Below are 20,643 nucleotides of genomic sequence, written 5' to 3' on the forward strand. Positions count from 1 at the left end.
TACCTTTTAGCGAGGGCAAAAAAAATTTAAATAAATAAATGGATAAACAAATAAGAACAAAGGAGGTGAAGAAGGCGTAGTTGCTAGAGGAGCACCTTGTACTTGAGAAAACATTCGGTTCATTATGTATGCGTAGCATATATGAAACGCCTGACCTCTTTCTTTATTCTCCTGTCTTTTCTTCTTGAGCCCCACGTGTTATGCTTCCGTTTATCTTACTATTTATTGTTTTTTTGCCGCCCCCGAATATATAGCTGCGAGAGATCGCGGGAAGAAGCCTTTCTCGTGTTTTTATACAGTCGCGGTGGTGCAAAACTTCGAGCAAGAAAAAAAAAAGGAGAGCGAAAAAAAAGGGAAGAGGGAAAGCCAAGATTCCCGCTCGCTCCATGGAGATTCCTTCGGCCTGATTGCACGCACCGGTAGAGAATACCGCGCCTGCATCGACCTGAACTTCTAGAGCCAGGTTTGCGTTCAGCCGGCGGAATTCCCATTTTTCTTGCCAGCTACGAAATGCGCACGCGGGTTAAAAAAAAAGAAAGCAAAACCAAATGCAGGCAATACGGGACAAAAAGCGGAGGGTAAGTCTAATAATACACTCGGCTTCTGAGCACAGGGTCGTAGGTTCGAAACTCACTAGCGCCAATATTTTCCTTTTCGTATATATTGTTTCTTTATACACTAATTTCTTTACATCGATTTCTGAAATCAATTACCGAATAGGTCATTTCAAAGAGGAGAGGCTTATTTAGATTCGGACACGGTCAGTAACAATATGGTTCTTGCTGCCTTTCGCCGTCGAAAAACGGCGATGACGAGTTCGGCGATTCCGCATATTATTATAGAATAGAATTTAAATATTGCGGAAGCTGACGGAAGCTTCAGTGGGGCGTGGCATTACAAGAGCGATGAAAAATGCCCGCTGCAAACCTCCACTTGATAGAAACATCTTCATATCAGGCAATGCTGTCGCGCTTAGCTTCATTCGCTTATTTATTCTTGCGTGGTAACGGGCCAACCTCTGCGCCATATAAACTATGCTCACAAAGGCGCTGCTCCAGCTGGTTAGCCAGAGGCTTGATTTACGTACAAGTTTCTAGCGGGGTGGCTTTGATGTCGACCTCCTTGACGATATGTTCTTCGCTATCCAATTGCACTTGGTAATGATCACTGCGTGGCTAACATCGACTGCAGACACGAGCCTGCCCAAGATATCGCTCCTTCCTCATCGCTCACCTCATTTATTCGGTCGTCACTCTTCGCTCGTCGATTCCTCCAATCGCCCCTACGAACGTATGACGTGCCGTAGAGCGAGAATACTAAGAACGAGAAGAAAGTGAGGTTTAGGTGCGACTTGTATTTTGCCTCTAGGGCGTATAATGCTCAATGCGTCTGCACGAAAGCGCAATTTTCTGTATTGCTTAAGCTCAGTTAACCTAGCCCCCCCCCCTTGAGACGCTATAATGGAGCGACGAGCTCCTTCTGTCGGATTCAATTTTCGAAGTGGACCTCAGCTGTGGGCCTGTGGCATTGGCCATGTAGTGTCCCGTTGTTATGCTCGATGTCATGAGTTCGTGCGCCGGCCACGGCAGCCGCATTCCAATGGGTACAGGACTGCAAAAAACATTCCCGCAAGAGGTTTTGAGTACAAGTTCAAAAGCCCCAGATGGTGAACATCAATCACGAACCTTCTTCCACCACGGTGTCTATGGCAGCCCCTATTTCGCTTTGGGCGATCGATCAATCAATCAATCAATCAATCAATCAATCAATCAATCAATCAATCAATCAATCAATCAATCAATCAATCAATCAATCAATCAATCAATCAATCAATCAATCAATTCGACGAGTCCATTTGATTCTGACTGCTCAAAACCAGTAAGGTTTGAGAAAAAAAGAGAGATTGATTATCTGACTAATTAATTGACTAACTGATCCTTTAAGTAATGAATCAATCAATTAGTTGATCGATTGATAAAAAGAAAGCTTGCTGACCGCATCTGAACACCGGTCAGCAGTGTAGGGAAGGTGTACAAGTGACGTAAAAATGACATAGATAGGAAGGAAAAGAGTCTAGCCAAAAGGCCCAACGCGATCGAGAACGCGCCAATGTACTTGTAGCTAGCAGTTTACCACATACCCATTCTTTTGGTACTACATGTATTACTGGGCGTGAGGCTAGCGCCTAATAGAGTAAACGTACTCTTTCCCTTTGAGAACATACCCGTACATTTTTGCTATTAGGAGTGCAGCCGCTGAAGTGTGCGCTCATTCGCAGCGGAAACTCGACGCTGCAGTCTCACCACCGATCGCTCAGCTAAAACGAGTCGCTGATTAGTTCCCCATCCTATACTTACGCAAGCCGCTGACGCCTGACTAAATAAGCGACTGACGCAAGTCCCCACTGATCAAGCTTCCCGCGCCACTCAGTTTCGTTCGAACCTCCTCCTGCTGTTTACTTCACCCGACAGCCATGACCTGAACGACTAACACGCACGATGACGTAGAGAAAGAGAGAGTAGGAGGTGGGGCTCGGGAAAAGCAAAACGCGAAGAGAGGGCATGCGCGGATCAGAAATACGTCTACACAGTCGGCTACTCCCAACATCCCATCTTGCGCAACGCACAGCAGTGCACGGCTGGCCGCTCCGCGGGCGCAACGCATATCAAACGAGCCGGCGTCTTCGGCGCCCTGACACGTCGTCGCGAGGAGGGGGCAAACTCAGTGAGGTCACCGAATGTATAGCGGCGGGTGGTCTCTCATATAGACGCCTGGCGTGGGCCTGCTCGGAGAAGGAAAAAAGAGAGAAAGAAAGAAAGGGTGTCACTCACGCTGCGGGCCTGCTCGTCAATGCGCAGCTGCGCCTTCGTGCGTTGGCCATCGGCCGCGCTGTGCTGCTGACTGCGCCGCTTCTAGTCTCATCGCTGAGAGAAGTTGGTTGCCTGGCGGGGTTTAACGCTTTAAAAGCAAAACGATCGGCTACGAAAGATGCCGTAGTGGAGAGTACCTGATTAATTTTGCTAGCCTGGGATCTTCAAAACGCTCACTGAGACCACGGCACATAAGCCGTTCTGGCTTGTTCTTAGGGAGAGAGAGAGAGAGAGAGAGAAGAGCTCTCTAATGAGACCTAAAGATATCTGCCTGTAGTCACACACCAAACTGACTTATGTTTTCGTAGGTGACTGGCAAAATCTGCGTGGACAATGGCAGCAATGATACTGAAACAGCAATTGAACGGAGTCATTACCCGTACTAAGGCGTTCTGGTTGGTTACCCCCCTATAGCTGAACTGTGCACATAGGAGAGGAGAAGCACAGTTTAGTATTTCACACTATGTCCTCCGGCGGCACACGCATGTCCTCATCTCCCCGCGTGTCCGGCTCTTTTCCCCAAAATCTTTGTCGGGCGAAGCAAGTCCCTCTCCGGAGACATACGGGCCGGCAGCCCTTACGTTAGCCATCACTTGTACCTGCAGGGAGCAGCTATATACGAAGACATCTGCAGTGTCCGAAGGTTTCCCTGTTCCGTCTCTAGCAGGTGCCCGCCATCCACTTCGGATAGGCCCCAGGACAGGGACTGTCCACGGAAGTGCTCTTAGGCATGCGAAGTTCAGAACTAACCGACTTGATGACCATAAACGACGGCTCTTAGACAATATATATCATAAGTCGCTTTTACAGTACCTGCATGAAATACGCCTGAATGATTATATTTAATTTAATTCTGACGTTACACCAAGTGGCAACCAAGCGAGGAAAAAAAAAAGTTTAACCTTCTTGACATGAATGGTCTCACAAGCGCACGCGCGCACATACATACACACACGCACACACGCACGCATACACACACATATATCGTACGCAGCACGAAGTTATGGTGCCAGTATACACCGAGGAAGCCATTAACAACCCCGGCTTTTCATCTGTCTAGACGAGTTGCCGCCTGGCGTAGTTGGCGAAGTGTATAGCTTCGTTCGGCAGTCGGCGATATATAGAGCACCGGAAATGACAAACGAATCCGCCTTTGTTGCGCGATGGCGGCGATCGTGAAAGGTATTGGGGTCACAGTCCAAATTGAAATGTATGAAAAACGTTTGGTGCGCGCCGTGAGCCTCGAAACGGAGAGATCGAGAAACTTCCATAGCTGAAAGAGTGAAATATATGGACGTTGTATAAGAGCAGCATTAGACGGAAAGCTCGCGCGCACCACATAAGGGCACTATATCTATATATATATATATATATATATATATATATATATATATATATATATATATATATATATAAATACTGCGGCTACGAAGTGAAACGACACCCTCCAAATTCTCGATTCGGGCGCACGTTGTATAAAGGTCGCGATGTGCCTCTGAAGTAGGCGTTCGAGTGCGTCCTGCATTCTTCCTTTCGTTTATCTTTAGGGCCTCGCGATTGACTGCAGCATCACTGTTTGATTTCGGGTGCTTCCCAACCGGACGGTGCTACTGAAATAACCGGAATGCGAGTCAAGCATTCACGCTTATTTTCTGCTTTCTTCGTCGTTTCATCGTGCGCTATTTTTTTAGTGTTGCCTCGGATGGCATTTGCTTCTGATCACCATAGCGCTACAGTGTTTCAAGCGCAGTAACCGCGCAGGCCTCTCCCAGCAATACTAGATTAGGCTAAAACAGGGCTGACTACTTCAGGACCAGCTCTCCCGTTTCCCCCTCCCCCCCACACGCGCGCACGCGCACGCACACACACACACACACACACACACACACACACACACACACACACACACACACTCCTCTCTCTCTCTCTCTCTCTCTCTCAAGAGGTGTTCATATATACGCACCTCGTAATGACAAATGGGAACTAAACGTCCACGTTTGTGAGGAACTCGAGGTCCAAAATCGCCTATGCGGTACGTGGATGCACGTGTTAAGCTCGCGATATCGGCGTTAAGCCTCGGAACTTCTTTAAAGTATACCTTGCAAGGGTGTGCGAATACACGAAATTTCGAACACGAATACAGAATGTTTGATATTCTGCTTGAGATTTCTCTTGAAAAATATCTCTGCAGATTTCGAGTTCTCCCAAAATTTTCATATATTCGTTTCGCTTCTAATTTAAGCAAAATCAACACTTGTATAGCAGTCTATTGGCAACAATAGCAATAGAAGTGACTGTGCAGGATGATTAGATCACGGGAGAGCCGCTGTTGCTGTTCATTCATTCATTCATTCATTCATTCATTCATTCATTCATTCATTCATTCATTCATTCATTCATTCATTCATTCATTCATTCATTCATTCATTTTTATTACTCTCAAGGTACCTGTGAGTACATTATAGAAGAGAGAACACAGAACTAGCGCTTAGAGAGACTAGTTACTTCTTTAGCGGATGCATGCTGCCCGCGCTAACTTATGCGACAAATCTCGTATTCTGATATCCGTCCAATTCCAAGAATTCCGAGGTGACTCTCATAGCCATCACTGTGGAACACGCATCCACGTCGCTTCCGAGTTGGGTAAACATGTTGACGCCAAGAGAGCTTCTCGAGGATATTAGAGATCGCGCGAGTATCGAAGGTCCCTGCCATGTCTTGCATGACGGCCACTCATACCCGCTGCACATATGTTTACACATATGTCACATCTGCGATTCCCATAGCTGTCGCGTTCGTGCACAAATGTCACTGCTCGTGTTAGTGAAATGTATCAACGCGCAATGAAAGCACGCTGTCATCTCGTACCGCGGTCACTTCCTTACAGCTCTGTCCCGTGTATTTTTTCTGAAATTTCGCGACATCCCGTCGTTCCGGTGTCCTATAGGTTCTACATATAGGTGACAAATAAGGTCCCCGATGTTTAACGTGCTCCTGATAGAGTAAGCTTAAGTGAACTCCTTCTTGGATGTCGCTTCTTACGCAAAGCTATAGGCGTATACACATCGTTAGCGAAACGGATGCACAAACGATAGCAAAACGAACGCTGCATACTCGTTCGTCCTGTCCCCTTTTTTTAAGAAACAATGCAGCTCTCCCTTCTGTCATCTTTCTAAATTAAGTAAGAATAACGTTGAACTATAACGCAAGGACCTCGGCATAAGCGCAACATAACTAGCTATAACGCTTAGGAAAGTGCTAGACGAATGGCGTACGCGCGAACGTTTTTTGCAGACTCAGTAAGCGTTATTCCGTGCCAAAAATCGCGGTCTCGCGACGCTGAATGTTGTCGCTCATCTCAGTGTAATACTTGAACACCAAATGCAGTACCGGACACAACTCGCGCATGCGCGCTCTTCCCACGGTACCCCTCAGAAGCTATACGCCTATACATACACCTATACATACAAAACTCGTTGCCAAAAATAATAACTAAATCAACACAACGTTTGTCGCCGAAACTATTGGCTCTTGAAGCTTGCTGCCTGGTGCCATTGGTTCACTTGCGTTGGATGGACGTTATTTATCTGTTCGTCTTTCATTCGTGTAAGCGCAATAAATTTTGCTACCGCTTATTTCTTTTGTTCTGTGTATGCTTGCGAAATCCCCCCGCTCCTTCTATAGCTCTAATTAGAGAATCAGTATGTAAAAATAAAAATATAAATAATTTAATAGCAGATGTGCTGGCTCTGAAGTCCAAATAGATTTTCTCGTCAGGTTTGTAAGCATGCTTTCTATAGAAATAAGATATAAAGATACATTAACGAGTAATTGCAGTACCAAGCATCATGTTAAAACAAAATAACTTGACACTTGGGAACAGGTATACTTACCAATAAATTGCGCCCTCTAAGTCCAACCGCGACCGATGCTACCTTAATTCTATTGTGACAATGATAATCTTTGTGAAAGTGGACATGACGAGAGCTTCTGGCACATGAGCGTTCCTATATAATAAAAAAAGAATTGATGGCTCTCTCGCAATCGAGAGTAGATGTAAGCACAAAATGGCGACCGGCAAAGAAGATTGGTTGGAGGTGACACTAGCCACAATTTTAAGATGGCTGTAGTGTATATGTTCGCAACGGCACACTCCACCGCACCACACCGCACCACACCGCACCACACCATACTGCACCACATCGCACCATACTGCACCATACTGCACCATACTGCACACTGGCCCGTATGGACGCTGCCCCACTAGAAGAAGAAAACCGGCTGAAGGCAGCACGGCAGGCAGCCAAAGACGACAGGGAGAAGAGCGCACTGCCCGGCTAGAAGAAGAAAAGCACCTGAAGAAGGCGGCATGCAGCGTGCCGCCATTTCTTGAGGTGACGCAAAACCCGCGCCGCGGAACTCGCGGACCGCTGGCGTTCAAAACAGCACATGCAACCGTGTCTCAGCGCCAAAAGATGACAATGAAGCATATGGTGCTCTGTATCTGCCTTTTGAAGATCGCCCTAACGGAAGTGGCAAATAAAACTTCAGCGTACTATAAGTTGCAGCTTCGGTGACATTGTGAACAAACGTTACAAATAACTCGGAAGCAATACTTTTTGTAACTTGTTCAACTAGCGCACGTAATGCGGCCCTGTACGAAGTGTTGAAGGCCAGAGACCACATTTTCTTAAATTTTGAATGGTTGCCCGGATGATCTCGCTTTGTTCTCGCAACTTGCCCGGATGTTCTCGTTTAAGTGCCAGGATAACGGCTCTGGCATTTGGCTCAAGTTCTCCTGAAGGTCGCCGACAACGGCAGCTAAAAGCCTTTCACGCTTAATAGCAGCTGACTCTGAGAACCGAGAGCTTCGAACGTACGCAAGTGTGTTCTTGAATTGCCGACAGGACAGAGGAAATAAATGTTACAGAATCTTTAGCAGTCTCAACGGCGCTCTGCACTGTAGACAATGACCCTATACACTGTTTGGTAGAGGGACTTTCAAACTGTTGGCTTTTTCTATTCTTTTTTTCCAAACAGGAAGAAAGGATAGTGCACCCGCTGTCTAGCTCAAGGACTCAGAGGCCTGCACGAGCGGCCAGCTGCACCGGGGCGAGACATTTGCTGGGGCCCAGGTCGGCGCCCGCCATTTGTTTGCCCTCAGCTCTTCCTATACACACCTGTACGGCGCCGAGCACAGGCCGACCTTTGAAGCGCGGCATTGTTGCTGAGCCTTCAGGCGAATCTTGTTGGCGAGATCCCAGTTCCCAATCCCGAAGGCAGCTTATGAACACAATATTTTTTTCAGTCTGTTCTGACTACCGACTTTTATGCTACGAATGTCAACCACTCCCTAACCCCTACACGTCCCCCCTTTTCTTTGCGTTTAAATACCATGGTTAAATGCAAAAGGCATCATCTTCATGCACGTGGTGAAAGAAACCGTGTCCTCATATTTGTCGTCGAAAAAATGGGTGGTACAAAATGTTACAGGCCATTGCTGCACACTTATAAGAAGGCGCTCACCGAGACGTCGAAGAGAACGATCGGCAAGGCATTAGCGGTTTTCGTTCATCCGCCATCTTGTCTGTAGTAACTCTGTGTAGTACATTTTGTAAATATTACTCAGATATATTACGCAGTTAACATTTTGATGTATATCCTCAGTTCTCGTGTCAACTATTTTTTTTGTTTACTTATTCGGGAGGATGCGAAACTTGCGCTACCGGAAACTGACTTAACGGGTGAATTTATTCGTCAATGACGGAGCAACGGTCTTCCGTTCAATTTAACGCCTATTTTCGCAAAGCTTGAAGCGGCAAGTACGGACTTAAAAAGCGACTTCCATATGGTTCCGCACGCTTCCGACTCTTTTAAGTTCTGGCTGAATGCTTCGCGTATGCGCTTCCGGGTCAATTTTGAGAAAGGATTGAAAGGCAACGTGCATTACAATGCGCAAGGGGCGGTGCAACGAGGATGTACTCCCGGCAGCGTCTGCGTACTATACCGAGTCGGGTCTGCATACGTGACATGTTGCACGCAGCAAGGGTATATATACGCGCGCATACAACTCGACGCGGCTTTGCCAAGCAGCCTATACGTATACGCCGAATATATCTGAGCCGCGCGGCCCTCAGCCGGACTACGCCTTTTCGCCGCCCTAGAATCCTCGAGGAACTGCGTAGGCGTGCGTGGAACTGCACGCGCAGACGTGTAGGTGCGACGCCGTTTCCTGTGACGAAATGCTTTCCGTTCCGACGCGTCTTTAAGAACGCGCGCGCCGTTCGACGCGCGGTATATATGGGGGCCATCCGCGGAACGTCGAAGGTGGCATCGAATCACGGTCTTCAATGGACCCCCGGTATCCTTGCCTGGCATGCAGCCTTTGTTTGGCAGGCGTCGGCGCGCTCGAAACGGGGTTCACGCACGGCGCGCTCTAAACTGAATGCCTGCATCGATAAAGTCTACAAAAAATGGCACACTCAGGACTTGCGCCTTCCTCCTTCAATGAGCTCTATGTTAGGTGCGGGGCGCCCATCCATCATGCACGTACATACACTCGCCAATGTTGCCGCGTTCCTCTCTGCGCTTTCACTATCTTTGATTTATTCCCGCAAATAGAAAGCTCCATATCCATGAGTGCGCGCAGAGCGCACAGAGACAGTGTGTGCGTGCGTAGGACGATAGCAGGACGCCGGCGTCCTACTATCTGGGCAGCCTCTCTGTGGAAGATTATATGTATATATATATATATATATATATATATATATATATATATATATATGCCCTCGCTTGTATTCGGTCTTTTTATATAGCTCCTTATCAAAAAGCAAAGGGCAGGCACTTCCTCTTCCGGCTTGCTCTGTTGCGCGCGGCTTTTAATTGCTGCCCTGATGAGGCAACACGACAGAAGTTTCAATGAATTATATTTGCATTTACATATGGCAATAAGTGCGCAGAAATGGCTGATCATCACTGGCTTCTCCTTCCCCCATTCGATTGTTATGTTTGCATATATAGCTTGTCGACATATTGCCTTTCAAGGGATGTCCGTGTTTACACCCGTCTTTTTGTTCCTCTTTTCTTAGCAAGAACTGTGGTGCTTGTTTGCTCGGCTATTTACAGACTAGAAATGTTCGCAAAAGTAAAGCACGTCTCCGACTTGTTCACAACGTTCTTATTGTCTGTCGCTGCTCAGGCCCTGTCGGTGACACTACTTTGGTTCTTACGAATACTGCATCGCATAAATGTACATCGATCACTTATTCTTCTGTTTATGAGGGAATTCTTCGGGCGCACAATAATAGACAGCTGAGCACTGAGGGCTTGTGCCAACGTTCCGCCACATAGCCGTCATTATTGCACGCTTGCGTGGTCTCTATCGCTTGAAGCACTAAAGATAGATGCATGAAGCATGGCATGTGCTGCATGCTTAGTTTCTTTTCTTTTTCTCTTTTATCTAATGGCTCGATTTTATTTGTCTGGCCTTCTTATTTCGTCACTCATGCCTTTCCTCTTCATGCTTTCTTCGTAATTATTAGTACGTGCTCGGAGACATGGCCCGCACTATCGTATGTGCAGATTGTAAAGCAGTTGTAGCCTGCGTGCCCGTAGCCGACACGCGCTATGCACATGCTGATGTACTGCCAGTTGCAGATCGGCAAGTGATACCCGCACTGCGGTCGTTAGCCGACGTTATCTGGGTGCTGTTAAAGTACAAGGAAAGTACGTCTACTCATTGTTCTATGCATGTAGTCGATATACTGAGTGCAGCAGTGCTGGCATCACTCGAGTAAATAAATACACGCAACGCTAACATCGTTTCGTGTACAGAAGATAGGGAGTACAAAAGTGGCCTCATCGACTTGATTGTGTACTTTCTCACTATCTTCCTTTACCCGTTATCCTCCCCCCTGTCCTCTTTCCCGATGCAGGGTAAAATACTGGGCATTCCAATCTGGTTAACTTCCGTGCCTTTTCATTTATTCTCTCTCTCTCTCTTGCGTTCAAACAGTGACTAGCAATACTACAAGAACAAAATATAGACGGAAAGAGGTATACAGCATGACTGAAAGTGGCTGTATCACGAAATTGAATATTTAACGGCTGATACTGAACACTAAGTACAAAACAACAGAGTGTGTCCGCCTCTTTCAGCTCTTGAAAGTCAGGTACAGTTGGCAAGCATGAGCGTACAACGAAACAAAAATGTAAAAAAAAATGATTATATAAGGAAGCACTGAATTGCAACTATATTTAGCGCTAACAGCTGACAAGTGGCGCCGCCAGCTTCACTGAAAGCGATGATTTTACCGACAGAGACACAGGAGAGAGTAAGGTGTACTATGATAGTTTTAACTGCTCTTCTTCAGGTGAAATAAACACTCTTTGGCGCCTGGCCACTGCATTCAACATCGCATACTCATTAATAATAAGACAGCGCGGATTGCATGCCTGTGTTTGCAAATAAACTGTATAACACCTTCTGTGCTACCATCCGTCCTTTGAAAATGAAAGGCTTGATTTCCGCACAGCTCTAAAACAGCTACAGGGGAGACCTCTCCCGTCGGACAGTATCTCGGGACCGTGGCCTCGCATTCCACAGGCTTTGAATGTTTGAATTGATGAATGCAACCGAAGTGAGCTACACAGTTGGTGACGTAGCGGCGCTTGAGATTTTCATTACGTACACACGGCTCCAAGCACATTAGCTTATGACTTTCTTCTTCATTTTTTTTTTTTTGTTAGCTCCTTCGCGTAATGCAGCGCCCCCAACCGGCCAGATTGGCTACCCTGGTTAACCTGGATAATGTCCTTGCCATTCACATTCGTCATTTCTCCCACCCTCTCTCCCTCTCTCTTCGTGTTTTTGTTTTTGTGAACATGACGTTCTCATTACAAGTGAGGGAGACAAAGCGCGCCAACCTGAAGCCGTGACGGCAACGGACATCTGAGCATAGAACCCACAGCTTTTTACGGAATTCCTAAACTGCAATTCGTACGGACAGTTTACAGGAAGCGTCGCAGAAAAGCGCATGGACACAGTTCCAAGAATAGTTCTTTTTTTTTTTTTTGCTTCGTTCGGGATACGGAGCAGACAGGCGGCGCTTATAAGGCGGCACATAGGCTGACAGCGCTCTTCCAAATCGCACCGCTGCTCGGCTCACTCACTATGACAACAACTGCTGCTGTGGCAACAATAACAACGCAAAGCAGCACAGCGCTAGCGCTACAAAAAGCGCGCGGGCGGCTCACTCAGATAACTGTCACGCACGGCTTACCGGGAAATAAGAAGAAAAAAAAAAGATCGCATCAGCGCAGGTGCAGTTGTAACCCTCGCGTTTTCTTTTTTTTTTTCCCTGTGCTTTGTACTGTTGCTAGCCGCGCGCGTGGCCCTAAGTATACCGCTCTGAGGAGAGGGCATGATATACATTATACGCACTAGGAACGAATAGGAAGGCGAAACGATAACACAGCCTTTTTTCTGCAGCACTTGAGTATAATGGCAGTTGCACGTTGCTATAGCGACCGCTCTCCATCAAGCGATGTGTCACAGGTGGATGCTCATGCACAAACGCATCAGCCCAGCAACTTGCCGTATGTTATACTGCGTTTCCAGCTCATGCAATTTACAGAATGCACTTTATCAAGGTTGCACCTGTTGCGTAATAATGGCCGTAACCGTCATTTGCATCAGCTTATTATAAATTCACTGCGAGTCGAAGGCGGCTGCCAACGATCTCCAACCGCCCCTGCCTTGACTTTACAGAAATCCTTAAACCTGCAACTTTCCTAATCTCATCGCACCACTCATTTGTCTGTCGTCCTCGACTGCGTTTATACCTTTCCTTGGCACCCATTCTGGCGGCCTAGTCACAGCCTCCGAGATCGGGGGCGCGAACGGTCAACGCGTGCGTCCCCCGATCACGCAGGCCGCGACTCGACAAACCACCGCTTATCACCTGTACTCAATACTTTGCCGCCGCAACACAATTTCTTTCTCTTAATCATCAATTAGAATATCAGCTATACACCCGTTGGCTCTCTAATTGATACCGCTTTCTCAATGTCTCTTAACGTTCAATCAATCTCGTTCAATGCTCGTTCCGCGGTCCTCAGCTATTTTAAAGGTTCATTGTTGCTCTCCAAGTTTCGTCCCCATAGAAGTATACGGTAAGAATGCACGACATGATACGCAACGTCTAAGTACTACGGTTAAAGAGAACAGTTAGAGCCTAAGCCGGCATTAATCACCGTTGTCGTCTCCCTTACGTCCTTGTTTGCTGGCGCTAAATATGCTTTCACCCCGAAATAACTTCGTCGATGCAGTGTGGCGTACGACATCGTTATATGTCTTATATATGGAATGAAGGGGGTTGAGGAGGTAATGAAGACAGGGCCGCGGTACGAGGAATACGCCAAACGAGCTTATCCTAAACTGTGGTTTTCAAAGCACGAATAACAGTCTAAAACTTCGGTTGTCATGGAACGTATGCAACTTAAGTTTAATGCTGCTATTCTCGTTTGCAGTTATTTTTTTTTTCGTTCTATCGTTACATATTATCAGGGACGATAAAGACGCCTTCAAGAAATGTACTATAGTAGTCCCATTATCCGTTCTCCTCGAGTTTCTTCAGTCAACTTAGATTCTGCTGTTTGACATGCCAGAACCCCAAACTGATTGTGATGCACACCGAAATGGGGAGCTCCGGTTAAATTTTGAACCCTTATAGGATTGCCCTTATAGCACGCACCCAATCCACAGTACAGGAGCGTTTCGATTCTTTTTTTCGTTCCACCCCCTTCGCAATGCGGCCGCCGCGGTAGGGATCGAACCTCCGACTTCGAGCTCCGCAGCGCAGCGTCTTTACTGCTGGGCTACCGTGACGGGTTTCCAGTTAAGACGCGACAAGGACAGAAGAAACGAATTAGCATAGTTAGCGCTTGGCCTCCCATTCGAATTTTTCACAGCGACCTTCCAATCATATTTGCAAGAGCCCTAATAAACAAACCCTTATAAGTGCGAGGAGACTACGGGTGGGCACTCTTCCATACAAACGGGGCAGCAAATACGGCCAGTTTTAAACACGCGCTTACCTTCGCATCGCGCCTCACTTTATACACCAACGCTTGTCCATACCACCCCTATTCGTATGCGCGGTCGCACGAGCCGAACCCGCGACCTCACACTCAGAAGCAGAACACCTACATTATGCACTGCGACTGTTTCCTCCAGCAAAAAAGTCCTACCCATACGGCGACCAACGGCAGGCGATCGGCGATTGTGCAGCATCTTCAATAAGGCAGACGCAAGGCAGGCGCATGCGCAGTGTGTGCATCGCGGTACGGCTCGGCGACACACCGGCGGAACGAAGCGGCAACAGCGACACTAAACGGATTACGGCTTGATACAATGAGGACAGGAAGAGCGGTCGAATACAATGGAAGCCCGAAGGGAAGCAAGATGAATCCCCTTGTTTTTGCCGCACGGCACAGAGAGGGGTATTCCAAGATAAAGGGTCACCTCATCGTTCAAATTTACATACGGTGTCACAGCGGAATAAAAATTCTTTGCCGTGTAAGACCGCCTATGGTGCGTAGAGAGAGAGAGAGAGAGAAGTGAAGAAAGCCAACGGTTTTTTTTTTTTTTTGTTAGTCACAATCATATGATGCAAACAGACTACCAAGCTAGGAACGGATAGGGGAAGGAAACTGGTACATTTCATTGAAATGTAGAAATAACAAAGAAAAGAGAAATGAAAAGGCGCGAAACGAGAACTTGCCGTAAGTGCACGGAGGTCGAACCTCCTCACCCCCCCCCCCGCATTAGGCCAAGCCCTTTTGCTACGGCCACATGAACAAATTCCGATCTGTGTCATGACGTCACGACGCCATTGATGAGGCTAGGTCCGGCTTATCGCAACCCCGATTCCTCCCCCTACTCTGCCCCCTCCCAACTTTCGTATCAAATTGAAATTTAAGCGTTTGCCAATTTTTTCGATCGCTCGCTAAGTGTCTTTCTTTTGCAAGCGAGAATCGTGTGGTTAAGGTTCAACATTTTCGAAGATATACGACATTATTCCGATCAAAGCGAGCCTTTGCGACCGGTCGCATACGTGACCAACTCAGTCGAACGACCTATGGAAATCACCGGTGTGAATCAGCCACACATAAGCTTTTAACCGATAGGATATTTTTTTCGCAACTCCATATTTGTTAATTTCCCTGCTATAGGTTGATAACGGGAGCGGAAAAGGGAGGTTAAAGTTCTGTTTCTCGAACTTCGCGCCGAAACCACAGCGTCTGTATAAATAAGTGTGACGTCACGTGTTTGAACATTTCTTTTTTTTTTCCCGTATTTTTGACGTTGTGCGGGCAGTAAAAGTCCCTGCACCGTGCTAAGTTCACTCTTTAGTTCTCTCATAATACAAGCTTCGCCAATGACAACGCTACCTGCCTAAAGTGTACAACCCTGGCACAAGACACCGATGTGTACCGCCTGCTGGGGATTTATGCAGCTAGAAGAAACATCCGGGAGTCCTTGCTCAGATGCATACTTGTACACGTTAGAGAAAGAGAGAGAGAGAGAGAAAAAAAAGTAACTGATTACAATTACAATCACTCATGGCAAAAATGAATGAATTGCACTTACCAATAACAGCCCCACAAGAACAACTGAGCAGTTACTAAAAAGTATACGGCTACTTTAACGTTACTTTCCACCTTACTTTTATTAACGTTGCACAAATACAGTAAATAGAGTTAGCTAAACTGGCTCCTTTAATGCGTCCTCTGCAGCCCTTCAAACGTTGTTTATCTTTGCTAAGAACTGGTTTCCACAGTTTTCTTCGATAATATTCCATAGTTTTCTTGTGAATACATCTGGCAGTGACACTGAAAACTCGGTGGATAGAAGAGCGTTTGTGTTGCAACGTACGAACACCTTGCTCACAAGATAGGATCTGCTCAATTGTTCTTCGCTCAGTGCAGTCTATACGATTTCTCCAATGTGGCGGTGGTTGTGGTGCCGTGATAAATCTTTTACACAGTTACATTGTACTGTATACTCTCAATGTCCGATGGAAGAATAGAGACAAAGAAGTCGCTTTGTGCACGAGTTTCACATGTTGGAAACATAGCTCGAAATAATTCTCAATCGCTTAAACGCGAACGCCGACTTATGCACACAGACATGATAGGTAGTACATAACGCATCAACGAACTACTACCTTGCGGTACTAATAAATAAATAAATAAATAAATAAATAAATAAATAAGGAGCCGGCAGATCCCACGTCCTGTGGGAATCGATGTATTACTGTAGTGTGGCTCACTTTTGATTAAACGTACAATTATTTTCTTGCTTTTAGAAAAACAAGCTAGAAAATGCTTCGCATCAAGACGTCTTAATTCTTTGCTAAGTTTCGACTGAAGTAATACATCCCTGCCAGTCTACGAAATCTTCGTTACATACACCATGAATCTGCGTCGTCATTCCACGATCACTACAATTAAAATAACCCTCTATGGTTTCATGCTTTAGAAGATGTTTCTCCAATAAAGCTAAGTGATCACCATTATATGTCCACATTAAATAACCAGCATGGTTATTTAAGACGGGGCGTGTCCATTCTCCAAACTGCCCTGCGCGCGAAGCGACAGGAGACATTGAGCACTTTCTGTGGGATTGCCCAAAATATCGAAACGAAAGGGGCGCTCTGTTTGGGAAGCTTCAAAACATGGGCCTTCTGCATGCGTGCCTGCAAGACCTTGTGGTCCCTTTGTGGTAGTTTCGTGCACTTTGCTGGACCTTGTGGTCCTGCAAAGAAACATCGTCTTCTAGCAATCCTAACAGATACTGGTTTTATGGGCACGTGGTGACATACACCACAGTAACATTGTAAGAGACGCCCAGGCGGAACTATCGCCGCCCTCGATCTCTAAGATTAACCCGCTTGTAACAATCCACCACCACAACCACCAGAACCAGATTGGAGAAGTCGTATAGACTGCACTAAGCGAAGAAGAATTGAGTAACAGCTATTAACGCCTATGAAGGTCGCTTAAAAGCGCTTCCGGGAAAGAGTGTGTGTGTGTGCATGCGTGTGTGTGTGTGAGTGAGAGAGAGAGAGATTTTTGATAAGAAGAAAGCTCAGAGGTCGGACTTCCAAGAGAGGTGTACAAATGTGCAAGTCTACCAAGTTCAGGTGATCGAGGCGTAGCTGCACGACACTGATTGCAGGAAGCAGGTGACCCATGTGTACCCTTTGAACACTGTAGTTCCCGCCAAATTTAAGTGCGCAAAGCTGAAAAATGTAACTGGTTACAGGTAATCGGTTAGTCAAAAAAACAAAGCATTTGAATTACACTGTGCGTTCCCGAGTAAATAAAGTAATCATTAAATTACAATATTACCAAAGAACGTAACTGATTACAATTAATTAATTACATGTCATTCGTTACGTACAAGTCTGCTCAGATGGTTTGATCTCGGCAGCGACCGGCATTCTGACTTTAGCAAGTGGAGTGATGACGACTCTAATTACAGACACTTAGTGAACTTCATTCATATTTTTTTATTTCCATGTCGTAAGACAGCCCTCCTCAAAAAGAAAAAAAAAAGAATAAAACAAGGAGCATGAGCACACACATAGAGATCAGTTAGCTTTAATGGAGAAACACCTTCTAAAGCGATGAAACCATAGAGCGTTATTTTAATTGTTGATTCTGGAATGAGGACGCCGATTCATGGTGTATGTAACGAAGATTTCATGGAGTACAGGGTTGTATTACTTCACTCGCAAATTAGCAAAGATATACGGTTTTATGAAGTGAAGTATCACCTAGCTTATTTTCTAAAAGCAAGAAAAAAATTCACATTTAATCAAAAGCTAGCCGCACTACAGTACTGTAACTCTGTCACGTGGTGCCCTGTCTCTCTGTAACTAAACACAACGCGTGCACTGCTTGAATGGGGTGCACTGGACACACTCACCAACAATGACCGAGAAACTCCCTGGTAATATTTATTTCTTCTAAAGGCATCCATCGCGAGCCACAAGCGATACAAATTTATTACTCATGCTCGCTACAGGTTTTGTAGTCGCTTCCAACATTGCTTGGGCAAGCCAGGTTCGTGTGGTTTGTATTGCATTTATGTTTATTTATTTTTAAATACTAAGCATTTCTTGGCTAACATTTGCCACTTTGACAGTATCTATCTAGCTGCCTATGTCTTGGTGCTCTCATGGTGGTTTCGTTAACTTGGCGTGTACCAAAGCTGGCATAGTATGACAAGAGTGTATGACGAACATAGATGATAGGTCATGACATGAATATCGTGACATGGTGTCATGTAGGTCATGAAACAGCCGCCTACTGCACTCACGGTCGTTTCGTTAACTTGGCAGGCTTCGCATAACATCGATTCGGACAGGGTGTGGGATCTGCCGGCTTTTTTTATTTATTTATTTAGTGCCTCTAGGTGGTAGTTCGTTGACGCCTTATCTGTTATGTACTATGTCTGTGTGCATAAGTCGGAGTTCGCGTTCAAGCGATTGGTAATGATTTCCATCTATGTTTACAACATGTGAAACTCGTTCACAAAGCGATCTCTTTGTTTCTATTCTATGGGACATTGATAGTGCACAGTTTAATGTATCCGTGAAAAAGGCAAATGGCTGCACAGAATGAGCAACTATTGAGGGCCGAAGTAGATACACGAGGAATAAACTATAGCTATCAATACCGGGTTACCAGGTGAGGTCGTGACGCAACATCACCGTTCCGTAAATTCCCTATATTGGACTCGGAACAGTTTTGTAGACTTAACTCCCGCCCATGTGCCAATGTGTGGTGCATAATAGCTAGTTTTGTATTGTCATAGTGGTATTCGGTCAGTATTGTACCTAGGTAACGTCTGACACTTACATGTTGAAATATTTTTTCTACACGATGTGTTGAACAAGATTTGTAATTTCTTTCTGATCATGACGTATATGTATGTATGTATGTATGTATGTATGTATGTATGTATGTATGTATGTATGTATGCTGCGATTATTAACACCACAAACAGTTATAAGTAATGGAAATAAATTCTGGTGTTTTACGTCCCAAAACCCCGCTCTGATTATGAGGCACGCCGCAGGTGGGGACTCCGCAATAATTTGGACCACCGGAGGCTCTTTAACGTGCACCCAGTGCACGGTACACAGGTGTTCTCACATTTCACCCCCATTGAAATGCGGCCGCTGCGGCGGGCATACGACCCCGCGACTCCGTGCTTTATCATGGCGTCGCAGTAGCCACGAAGCCACCACGGCGGGTAAAAATAATTATCAAGGAAACCTGGTAAATGTTATGGCTGTTTGCAGCCACTTAGTGACTAAAGAATGTCTCGTTGTTGCTGAGAACTAGTAGCCTGAAACACACACTTGCATGAAATTTTGAATTTCATGTTCGTCACGTAAGCGATGGGCTAGAAGATCCCGGAAAGTCATCTTGATAAGACACGACACGGCATCGTCGTGAACAGTTGGGGAATGCGTGAAGCCTGCGAAGACGACTGCGTTGTTCAGGAAAGAAACGTCTCTGCGACAAAAGGATTTATCGGCAGAGAGAAAAAGAAAATGTAACGAACCACTTATTTAAATTCAGCCGCGGCGCATTGTGAAACGCATTGTAAGCGCAACGTGAAACAGAATCCTAACTACGTGCCGCGCACAACACAGGTGTCATTTTCCTTTCTTTTATTATTCGTTTATCGGAGTCTCTCTTTGCTCCCTCATGCAAAACTAACGGCGTGATTACTCGCGTGCGTGTTCACGGCTACAACACGTGGGCGACCTTTAAAATAGGCATGAAAACGACCGATCTCGACAACGTAGCTTCGGCAAGCGTGGCTTCACTCACCGATTTCAGGCGCTGTATTAAGAGGCGAGTAGCAGACGACGGCGGGGTGGGGAGGACCCGTCCCGCACGCGGAGCTCGCGGCGACGAAGAGCAGACGACGACCACAACGGGCCGGGCAAGTCACTCGGCGATTGTTGTTATCCACATGACATCGCTTCGGACGGCGTGAAACACCACACGACAAACAGACACTTGGCCCCGCTTGTCTCGGAAGCCGAAAAGCAGCGGTACGACAGCGCCCCAGCGATGCGCACAGTGTTTGAAAACCGGCCGCCGACGAACAACACTCCTCGCTGCTGCTGCTGCTGCTGCTGCCGCCGCCGAAAAGGAAGGGGGCGTCCCGCACGAGAGAGAGATTCCACGGAGCCACCGACCGAGCGGGGAGCACCGAGCGATCTCGCAGCCCGACGACGGACGACGCCGAGTCGTCGAATGCGCCGCGGGGAGAGGGAACGCAACAACGCGCGCACGCACACACACGCGCACTCCACCGCCTTCTCTTCTGCCGTCGCGCAAAGAGCATCAGCAGCCTGCACTCTCGCGCGCGCTGCTGGACCCGGCGCAGGCGCACACACTTTCAATATGGCCGGCGCCGCTGAGTGTGTGCGCGCGCGCGCGCGCGTCGGTGGTCGTCGCTGCGCGTGCGTGCGTGCGTGCGTGCGTGCGACGAGGGCGTTTCATTCCCTAGGCTAGGGAATATTAGGAACTATCACACGCGCGCAATCGCGTTCGCCGTTTCGCCGCGCACGCACGTGGAGCTGGACGCTCGCGGGCTGGGGTGAGAAGGGAAGCCAGCCCCGGATGTTTCGAATTTCTGGCCGTGCTGAACGACCTTTTGGAACGACCTTCCGCTGCCACG

General features: G+C 46.8%; 1 protein-coding gene across 2 annotated transcripts in view; it reads right to left on the reverse strand.

The window, feature by feature from the left end:
• The window catches only part of LOC126544595 (rap1 GTPase-activating protein 1-like), a 292,574-nt gene extending 272,178 nt beyond the window's left edge, over window positions 1-20,396 (reverse strand). For both annotated transcript variants that reach the window (XM_055061716.2, XM_050192017.3), the window contains exon 1: window positions 19,785-20,396. The gene's annotated coding sequence lies outside the window, so the exon portion shown is untranslated. The remainder of the gene's footprint in view (window positions 1-19,784) is intronic.
• Window positions 20,397-20,643: the final 247 nt, after the last annotated feature.

Source organism: Dermacentor andersoni, chromosome 3 (assembly GCF_023375885.2).
Source record: "Dermacentor andersoni chromosome 3, qqDerAnde1_hic_scaffold, whole genome shotgun sequence".
In the NCBI taxonomy this organism is placed as follows: Eukaryota; Metazoa; Arthropoda; class Arachnida; order Ixodida; family Ixodidae; genus Dermacentor; species Dermacentor andersoni.